The 10336-nt window shown below is 38.6% G+C and overlaps 1 long non-coding RNA gene across 1 annotated transcript in view; it reads right to left on the bottom strand.

Moving 5' to 3' along the window:
- Positions 1 to 562: 562 nt before the first annotated feature.
- LOC122565308 overlaps positions 563 to 10336 on the bottom strand; it is a 22927-nt gene continuing 13153 nt past the window's right edge. Inside the window, exons 3-4 of the long non-coding RNA XR_006316126.1 lie at positions 2858 to 2960; positions 563 to 1185 (exon numbers count right to left, since the gene is read on the bottom strand). This is a non-coding gene — a long non-coding RNA (uncharacterized LOC122565308). The remainder of the gene's footprint in view (positions 1186 to 2857; positions 2961 to 10336) is intronic.

The following is a 10336-nucleotide window of genomic DNA, read 5'->3' on the forward strand; positions in this document are numbered from 1 at the left end:
TGCATGTTGAAAGAGAGAGCAACAGAAATCCCTACGTTAACACTCTACTCTGTCTGTAAGAATGATTTCAACCTTCCAGTTGTTTGCCAATTCAACTTGCTCCCATGCGAACGTTTCCATCCTGGGCTTGATGCAGTGTTCCAACAAAGGTCAATATATGCTGGTGGAACACATGCCTCATTTTCTGCTTAGACACTTTACAGCCTTGAGAACCCAAAACTGACTTCAACAGCTTCAACATCTGTCTTCAGTTTTGAGAAAAGCTCATCATCCCACCTTCCACAGGCATCATCTTGTTTGTGTCTATTTGGCCTTGCTCTCAGCAAAGTAGACCCATTTTCTGCTTTTCACTCCTATCATGTGTTTAACATCACTATCTTTTCTTTACATTCACTAGCACACTGTTTGTCCTTTTCTCTAGGCACCCTTGCAGTCTGTTCTACTATTCCCCCTCACTCTCTTGTCATTAGCACAAAATCCACAATTTTACAGCTCCTTTCAGTTCTGAAGAAGCATCATATTGGACTTGGAACATTGACTCTGTTTCTCTTCCCACAGATGCTGCCAGACACATTGAATTACTCCAGCATTTTCTGTTTTTATTCTCTACATTAATTATCTTAGTAGAATAAACAAAGATGTGTTATTGGGTTTTTATTTCTGACAGTATAAATTCATAATAGAGAAGCACAGCATGGAAACCACGACAAATCATTGACAGAAACCAAATAATGTTGATGAATACATTCATAATCAGGTTGGTGAAACTTCAAGATCCAGTAGGCACAACATGGGAAATGCAATGTTCTGAGATATTAATATTTTGATGAGTTCACACAGAAATACCAGAGCTTGCAGTCATAGTGGAGTGGGTGCAAGTCAAGGCTTAAGGTACCTGACCTATCCGACATTTTTCAACTCTTGTTTTACCATCCACCCTATTCCCCTCTCTCAACATGATTCATATCATGCAAAATATTTGGTAATGTCATATATTGAAACCCTTTTTCATAAAAGTATGATCTGGGGAAAAATCTTCAAAATATAGGTTTTAAACGAGATTCCAACATTAGTACTAACCATTAGCTAAATACATCAAGGACAATAAGGATTGTGTAGGTGCACAAATTATAGTTTGTGAAGTATGTAAGTTTCATTTCCTGGAAAATTTGGGATGAAGAGCAGCTGAAAAAAAAAGAAATTAAAATTAGGATGAAATACTTTTGGATGAAATGCTTGTTTTTATCTACTGGAGGCCGAATGCACCCAGGAAGAATAGATTGAGAGTGTTAACATAATTTGCTTTCAGTTACATTGTTTTCTAATGACAGTTGACCCTGCACCACTCCGTCAGCCTGAATCTGAGTCAGAGCAGCAGTGAATTATTTTTGCAATTCTCAGATATACTTCTCCAATGATCTCCTGATGGGATGAACACTGAATGTCAGGAGTGAGACTGAGTTTTAAATGTCCTCGGATGCTGCCTGAACTGCTGTGCTCTTTCAGCACCACTAATCCAGAATGAGTTTTAAATGTAATTTACAAAAGCACATTGTGACTTGGTGCATTAACTTTGTATTATTTTAATTGGCAAACAAAAGTGAAAGGTCAAAGTTTACATTATCACCAAGCCCCAAAGTGGTATTAAAGGAAAGACAAGATTAATCAGGCAGCTGCAAATCTGAGACTCTGCAGCACAAAAGAATGCCATTCCACTCAATGCGCACCAGGAAGAGCGACACAATTAGTGCCACTTCTTAACACATTGGATACAGGAGTTTAACCTTAGCTCACTTAGAACTTTTATGTTCAGAATTTCTGTTTGCTTCTACATCAGCCCAAGTGACCCCCTAATAATACCCATCACTTGAATATAATTGACAACAAATTAATATACAAAGGGCATCACTACTCCTCTCTTTCCCCATTGCTCTACAAAGTTTTCCTTTTCAAGTACAAATCCAATTACTTGGAAAGCCACAACTGAATCTGCTTCCACCAATTCTTTCACCCCAACTTGCTCCATAAAAACAGATTCTCCCTTCTGGTTCTATTACAAATTAGGGTCACAGAGTCATAGAGATGTACAGCACGGAAACAGACCCTTTGGTCCAACTCGTCCATGTTGACCAGATATCCCAACCCAATCTAGTCTCACTTACCAGCACCCAGCCTATATCCCTCCAAACCCTTCCTATTCATATACAATCCAGATGCCTTTAAAATGTTGCATTTGTAACTGCCTCCACCACTTCCTCTGTCAGCTTATTCCACACATGCACCACTCTCTTCATGAAAATGTTGCCCTTTAGGTCTCCTTTATATCTTTCCCCTCTCACCTTAACCTATGCCCTCTGGGTCTGGACTCCCCCACTCCAGGGAAAAGACCTTGTCTATTTACCCTATCCATGTCCCTCATGATTTCATAAACCTCTATAAGGTCACCCCTCAGCCTCTGACGCTCCGGGGAAAACGGCCTTAGCTTATTCAACCTCTCCTTATAGCTCAAATTTTCTAACCCTGGCAACATCTTTGTAAATCTTTTCTGAACCCTTTCAAGTTTCACAACATCCTTCCGAAGCCTAATTTGTGCTTTGCATAGTTTTCTCTGATACATTTGTGTTCTTAAAGGCTGAAGATTGGAGAAGGAAAGAAACACAGGGAATTAAAGAATTCAAGTTCTGAGTTCTCAAAGATAGAACAATGTAAATAACACATTAAGTTTTTCTTTGAGTTTAGGAGGAGGATACATACTGCATTAAAAATAGATCAATGTTTAGAGAAACCCTAAACATTGTAGTATTAATAACATTCAAAAGTATAATGCAATGCAGTTTAATTCTTACTTTATACTTACCAAAACCTTTACCTAGGTATAGGAATATCTCTCCACCTGGATGGATACTGCACTGGCAGTGTAGAGTCACAGCAGCAGGTTTCTCTCATCTGAACAGCATAGACTATTAAACCAAGATCAGTGTAAGTAGTCATGTCATATTTACTTAACTGAACATTCAACATGTTATCTTATTCCCGCACAACTGTCTTGTTGAAGACAGTAAACTACCAGAAATATTTATTTATTAAACTATGTAACTTGTTCAGATAGAGTCATACAGCATGGAAACAGATCCTTCTAGCCAGGAGTTCTGTATTAATACACAGTCTAATCCTTGAAAAGTGAACATCGGTATAAAGGAATTAATTTCCAGAAAGTTACAAAGATCTGGGACTCCTTCCTTGTCAATTGTTTTTTTTTCTTCCTGCCATTATATTATCTCAGTTGCAAAAAAAAGATATTGTCACAGAAATGATTTGTTATGATACAGTTGCCTCAGGAAATAGATATTGGGTGGGATTGTGACATTGTTTAAAAAGTTTGGTTCAGCTCTTGCCTACCACAATCCTGATCACTGTATGCCAGCTTTTCTTAATGACCTATCATTCAGGTTATTTTAGAGTATAAATTGGAAGTCAAGTATCAACACCTGATACCACAAAGTAATTGAAAAGGTGTTTTGTAACTCATAGCTTAACCTTTGATATGCTACTCTAAAATACTTCTGCTTTTATGTTACATTATCCTCATCAGAGAGGACTGTTCAGCCTATGGACACTTGCATAAGTACTATCACTACTACCAGTCTTCAGTTAACTCATCAGAACCTCTTTAGTGATATTTGAACATTTACCAGATTTTCTACAGATGTTTTGGCATAGAATGCTACATTTTTATCTGAGGAGGAATGTTTTGGCTGTGGAAAATGTGCAAGAAAGGTTTATCAGACTGATCCCTAGGATGGCAGGACTGATGTATGAAGATGATCTGAATTTGGTAGGACTATATTCACTGGAGTTTAAAACAATGAGGTGGGTCTCATAGAAACTTATTCAATTCTAACAGAAATAGACAAAGTAAACATGGGAAATCTAGCAGGGGATCACAGTTTAAGGCCATTTAGGACTGAGATTAGGACAAATTTCTTTACTCAAGTGTGGAGAGCCTGTGGAATTTTCTGCCACTGAAATTTTCTGCCAAAATATTGAATGTTTTCAGGAAGGGGTTAGATATTGTTCTTAGGGTTAAAGGGATCAAAGGGTATGGGAGAAAATAGGCCTTAAGCTCATCATTATATCAGTGTTTAAAAAAACCCCAGAAATTACTGGAAAAACTGGGTTCAGTGTCCCTTATTTAGAATGGAAAGATACCTGAAGAAGGGTGACTGGACCTGAAATGTTAATTCTGATTTCTCTCCACAGATGCTGCCAGATCCGCTGAGTTTATTTTTGTTTTTGTTTCTGATTTCCAGCATCCGCAGTTCCTTCAGTTTTTGTTTTGTATTATATCAATGTAACCTGGACTTTACATTATGCTGTTCTGTGCAGCAGTCTAACACTCTCGAATGAAAAACTACATATTTGCTCAGGCATCTATTTTTGTGAAGAAACTGACCCGTGTTGAACAAGGTACTTATTGTTTTCATCTCACACTCTATCCTTTTTCTGGATTGGTAAATATAGAGTGATAAAAGTTAAACTTCCAAATGTGTCATTGCACATATCACTTTAAAAATAAATCTAGGTAAAACTACAATTATGATCTGTTTTATTTTATTTTTGATACGACTGGCTGACAGCAGATGAGATTATAACTTCACTTCCACAGTGTTAAATTTGGGCCAATGGCTGTCCAACTCTTACTTTAGTATTGAAGATGCAGACAACTAGTTAAGTCAGACTATAAGACAAAAGTTGGCCATTCAGCCCATTAAGTCTGTTCGGCCATTTAGTGACATAGTGGCTAATCTGATAATACTCAACTACACCTTCCTGCCTTTTCCTTATAACCCTTGACTCCCTTGATTAAAAATCTGTCTACATGTATCTATTTTGGAACAGTCTGTCTGTTAACTGTTCTGATTTGGCAGCTATGGCTGTACTTTAAATTTACTTTAAAATTCTGAATGCATTTTCTATCTTAAAATGAACATACACTGTTCCAACTTCGTAACAGTCGCGATTTGTTGGATTTAAAAACCTTCCTAAATATAATACAATATATATTAATGATATACAAGATGGTATTAGTAATAACATTAGCAAATTTGCTGATGATACAAAGCTGGGTGGGAGGGTGAAATGTGAGGAGGTTGTTAGGAGATTACAGGGTGACCTGGACAGGTTGGGTGAGTGGTCAGATGCATGGCAGATGCAGTTTAATGTGGATAAATGTATGGTTATCCACTTTGGTGGCAAGAACAGGAAGCCTGGATACCTACTCTGGGCTCAGGACTACCTTATGCTGAAAGACTGGAGCGACTGGGCTTGTGTACCCTTGAGTTTAGAAGACTGAGAGGGGATCTGATTGAGACATATAAGATTATTAAAGGATTGGACACTCTGGAGGCAGGAAACATGTTTCCACTGATGGGTGAGTGCCGAACCAGAGGACACAGCTTAAAAATACGGGGTAGACCATTTAGGACAGAGATGAAGAGAAACTTCTTCACCCAGAGAGTGGTGGCTGTGTGGAATGTTCTGCCCCAGAGGGCAGTGGAGGCCCAGTGTCTGGATTCATTTAAGAAAGAGTTGGATGAAGCTCTCAAGGATAATGGAATCAAGGGTTATGGAGATAAGGCAGGAACAAGATACTGATTAAGGATGATCAGCCATGATCATATTGAATGGTGGTGCAGGCTCGAAGGGCAGAATGGCCTACTCCTGCACCTATTGTCTATTGTCTAAAAGAGTCATAGAGCTGTACAGCACTGAAACAGACCCATTATTTTAATTCATCCATGCCAACCAGATATTTTGACTTAATCAAGTCCCATTTGCCAGCACTTGTCCCATATTCCTCTAAACCCTTCCTATCCATATATCCATCCAGGTGCCTTTTAAATGTTGTAATTGCACCAGCCTACGCCACTTCCTCTGGCAGCTCATTCCATACATGCACCACCCTCTGCATGAACAATTTGCCCTTAGGTCCCTTTTAAGTCTTTTTCCTTTTAAATTAAACCTTTAGTTTTGGACTCCACTACCTCGAGAAAATACCTTTTCTAAAAGACCTATCTATGGCCCTCATGATTTTATAAGGTCACCTCTCGCCTCTGAGTTTAGGGAAAATAGCACCAGCCTATTCAGCCTCTCCCTATAGATCAAATCCTCCAAACCTGGCAACATCCTTGTAAATGTTTTCTGAACCCTTTCCAGTTTCACAACATTCTTCCTACTGCAGAGGGACCAGAATTGAATGTAGTATTCCAAAAGTGGCCTAACCAATGTCCTATATAGCTGCAACATGACCTCCCAACTCCTATGCTCAATGCTCTGACCAATAAAGGCAAGCATACCAAACACTGCCTTCACTATCTTGTCTATCTGCAACTCTACTTTCAAGAAACTATGAACCTGTACTCCAAGGTCTCTTTGTTGAGCAATACTCCCCAGGACTTTACCATTAAGTGTATAAGTCCTGCCCTGGTTTGCCTTTCCAAAATGCAGCACCTCACATTTATTTAAATTAAACTCCATCTGCCACTCATTGGTGCATTGGCCCATCTGATCAAGATCCCATTGTACTCTGAGGTAACCTTCTTGGCTGTCCACTGCACCACCAATTTTGGCGTCATCTGCAAACTTACTAACCATACCTCCTATGTTCACATTCAAATCATTTACATAAATGATGAAAAGCAGTGGACCACCATTGATCCTTGTGGCACTCCACTGGTCACAGGCCTACAGTCTGAAAAACAACCCTCCACTACCACCCTCTGTCTTCTATCTTCAAGCCAGTTCTGTATCCAAATGGCTAGTTCTCCCTGTATTCCATGTGATCTAACCTTGCAATCCAGTCTACCATGAGGAACCTTGTTGAATGCTTTAATGAAGTCCATATAGATCATTTCCATCTTTGTCAATCCTCTTCGTTACTTGTTCAAAAAAACTCAATTAAGTTATGCTCTTGCTTTCTACAAAGTTTTTTTCAGGTTGACCCCACCTTTAACTTATTTGGTTTCATTTATCTCCTTCCTAGAATCCTTCTTTCTCACAGGGATTTATTATAGAATCACACAGTACAGAAGAGGCTCTTCCACCCATCCAAATACTTTTTGAGGTTTTGAGGTTTTCTATCTTAATTTCTCTCCCAGGCAGTGCATTCCAGATTTCCATCAGTCTCTGGATGCATTTTTCTACACTTAAGTTCCCTCTAAATCTCTGGCCTTTTTTCTTAAAATTACGCCCCCCCCCCCTTATTAACCCTTGAAATAAGAACAGCTGTTTTCTGACCACCCCACCCATGCCCTTCATAATTTTATATACCTCAAAAAAGTTCCCTGTCAGGATTCTCTGTGCATATCCAGCCTTTTCTCATAACTAAACTGCTCCATTTCAGTCAACATCCTGATGAATCTCCTCTGCACCCCCTCCAGTGCAATCACATTCTTCCTATAGCTTGGTAACAGGACTGCACATAGTGTTCAAGTATGGCCTAATTAAAGTTTTATGTTGCTGTGAGTTATAACTGTTTTCTTAAACATTTGCCACTATTCCTGAACCATCTTTTTTGCTAAACTCCTTTCCCAATCCACTCTAGCCAACTCTGCTGTCATTCTTTTTAAAAATATCATTATTTAAACTTCACAGTTGTTGATGAATCCACATTTCTCCCTCTCAAACTGAATGTAAATTCTACCAAGTTATAGCTACTGTTTTCCAGGGGATCATTTACCATGAGATTATTTATTAAACTTGCTTCATTTTACATTACCAGATCCCAAATAGGTTGATTCCTGATTGTACTGGGATATCATATGGTAACCTCTGTCAATTTGATTTTCCCAATCTACATGAAGATGAAAGTCACTTATCATTAATATACTGCCTTTTCTTTTTAACATGCCCATATTATCTCCTGACGTTTACAGTGTAGCTACTGTTAGGAAGCCCCTGTAGAATACTCCAACCAGTGTCTTCTTCCCCTTATTTCTGACCACTATCCATACAGATTCAATATCTTCCGATCCAAAATCTTTTACTTGTTGTACTTATTCCATCTCACACTAACAAAGGTGCCTCACCTCACTTTCCTCCTGCTCAACCTTTTTGAAATACCACAATATTTAGTTATCGGCTTTAATTTCCTTGCAATCTTATCTTTGTAATGCTAATGAGTTCACACCCATTTACTTCATTTGTTTTGTTCCAAATAATTTGCCATTAATTTGCATCTACCATTTTCCCCCATGAGTTTATTTGCTGATTGTTTTATGTATTTTTGTACACTCTGCCCCTTTCTGTCCCGCTCTGGGTGACATTACTTAAATGGCTTTCCTGCAATGCTGCCATATCCTTTCTCTTGGTTAGTCTCCTCTCCAAAACCTCTACACAAGAGACCACCCATCTAATGAGCTAGCCAAACTTAGCCCTGTCAGGGTCTGGAGTACATTCTTGTATGTATTGGTGTGTATTGCCACTTGAGTCACATGGAATGAACATAAAATTTATTTCATTGAAACATTCACCTGGTTCAATGAAGTACAGTTAGCTATTTAAGCTGAGAAGTGTAATGTGAACATGGATGAGACATATGTTGCTTTGGTAACTATTATGATTGGAGGAAAAAAGGGACCCAATCAGTGAAGGTAGATGCCTTATTGCATTATGCACATTTGGGACTAAGTGGAAAGTACAGGCATTCCTTTGTTTAGCCAGCTATTACCACTTGTTCATTCTATAAGTTTTGACATGAATAGTGAAGTCTAACAAAGTGATTTGCTTCATTGATATTGTAAATATTTTGTAAAGTTGGAAGATCTCCTGTGTACAGATCCCAGCATAGCAGGTCCAGATCGTTCCTTTGTTTTTCAGAGATCTCACTGATCCACTAGACAGAACCAGGTAAATGGACTGTAGAATGTGCATTCAGTCATTTACCTGAGTTGCAGGAAAATGTTGTGGGAAATGGCATCAGCAAATGTCGTCTGGGCATGATAGAATTTTAAACCATGCTTAAACGAGATTTTCTGTGTTCTGGGATTAGAATGAGTAAAGGGCACCAGTTGTAATGAAGCGTTATCCTTCTAGTGATAGGATGATTAAATTACTGTGCTGCACAAAGAGATGCTTACATACTTTCAAACTCTAGCACAAAATGTAACAGTCCCTCTGATGACCCCTCTGCTGAGCTTTAAACAGTGAACATCAGAACCAACCAGTGGCTAGTGTCCACATCAGTCAGTTTGTGGATAAAACAGCAGATTTTGTACTTTTGATTTGTACATGTCTGATCACATATGGATGAACAGGTTTTCTGATTTTCTGTAGGTTATCCAAATCTGAATGGTCGAAGTGGATTCTGGGACATAAATTGTATTAATGCATCTCTGGGATGTCATACATGTGAAAAAAAACACCTAGAATAAAATCCTTCGCCTTGTAATATATTGTACTCGTGTGTTTGAAATTCTAGGGATGATAGATTATCACACAGCGAAACACAACCATAGTGACCACTCAAGATGTTCCACACTGGGGGAAATTATTTTGTTAAACTTTCATGACGCACTGCTGCCACCTAATGATAGAAATGAGCATTGCTACACAGCTTCCATTCCACCAAAGAAAGGTTGACTGTCCATAAGATGCCATCTTTTGCACCATGAGCAAACTTTACTGATCCTAATAGTATCAGCACACAGAATGGTCATGTCACTTGAATAAACCTCAATGCAAAGCTTTTTTTTTGACTAATAGATTACCTTTTGCTCAGGTTGTAAAATGTGAGTGTGAAAACGTACAAATGTAATCTGTGGCTACTTGGCTAAACTGGGCTGATTTTAACGGAAACTACAAGGTGGAAACTGGACTGTAGAAGATTTTAAATAGATATAACAAACTTGTAATAAATATAATAACACTGTCATGAAATAAATTCTGCTGTAATATTTATTAAGGGCTTGTTACATCATAAGCCCAGGTGTCAGGATCTTAATTAGTGTGTGCATATTGGAGTCCAAACAAACCAGATGAGCCAATGGGCTGAGATGTGGCAGATGGAGTTTAATTCAGATAAATGCGAGGTGCTGCATTTTGGGAAAGTAAATCTTAGCAGGACTTATACACTTAATGGTAAGGTCCTAGGAAGTGTTGCTGAACAAAGAGACCTTGGAGTGCAGATTTATAGCTCCTTGAAAGTGGAGTCGCAGGTAGATAGGATAGTGAAGAAGGCATTTGGTATGCTTTCCTTTATTGATCAGAGTATTGAGTACAGGAGTTGGGAGGTCATGTTGTTGCTGTACAGGACATTGGTTAGGCCACTGTTGGAATA

Source organism: Chiloscyllium plagiosum, chromosome 31, assembly GCF_004010195.1.
Source record: "Chiloscyllium plagiosum isolate BGI_BamShark_2017 chromosome 31, ASM401019v2, whole genome shotgun sequence".
Lineage (NCBI taxonomy): Eukaryota > Metazoa > Chordata > Chondrichthyes > Orectolobiformes > Hemiscylliidae > Chiloscyllium > Chiloscyllium plagiosum.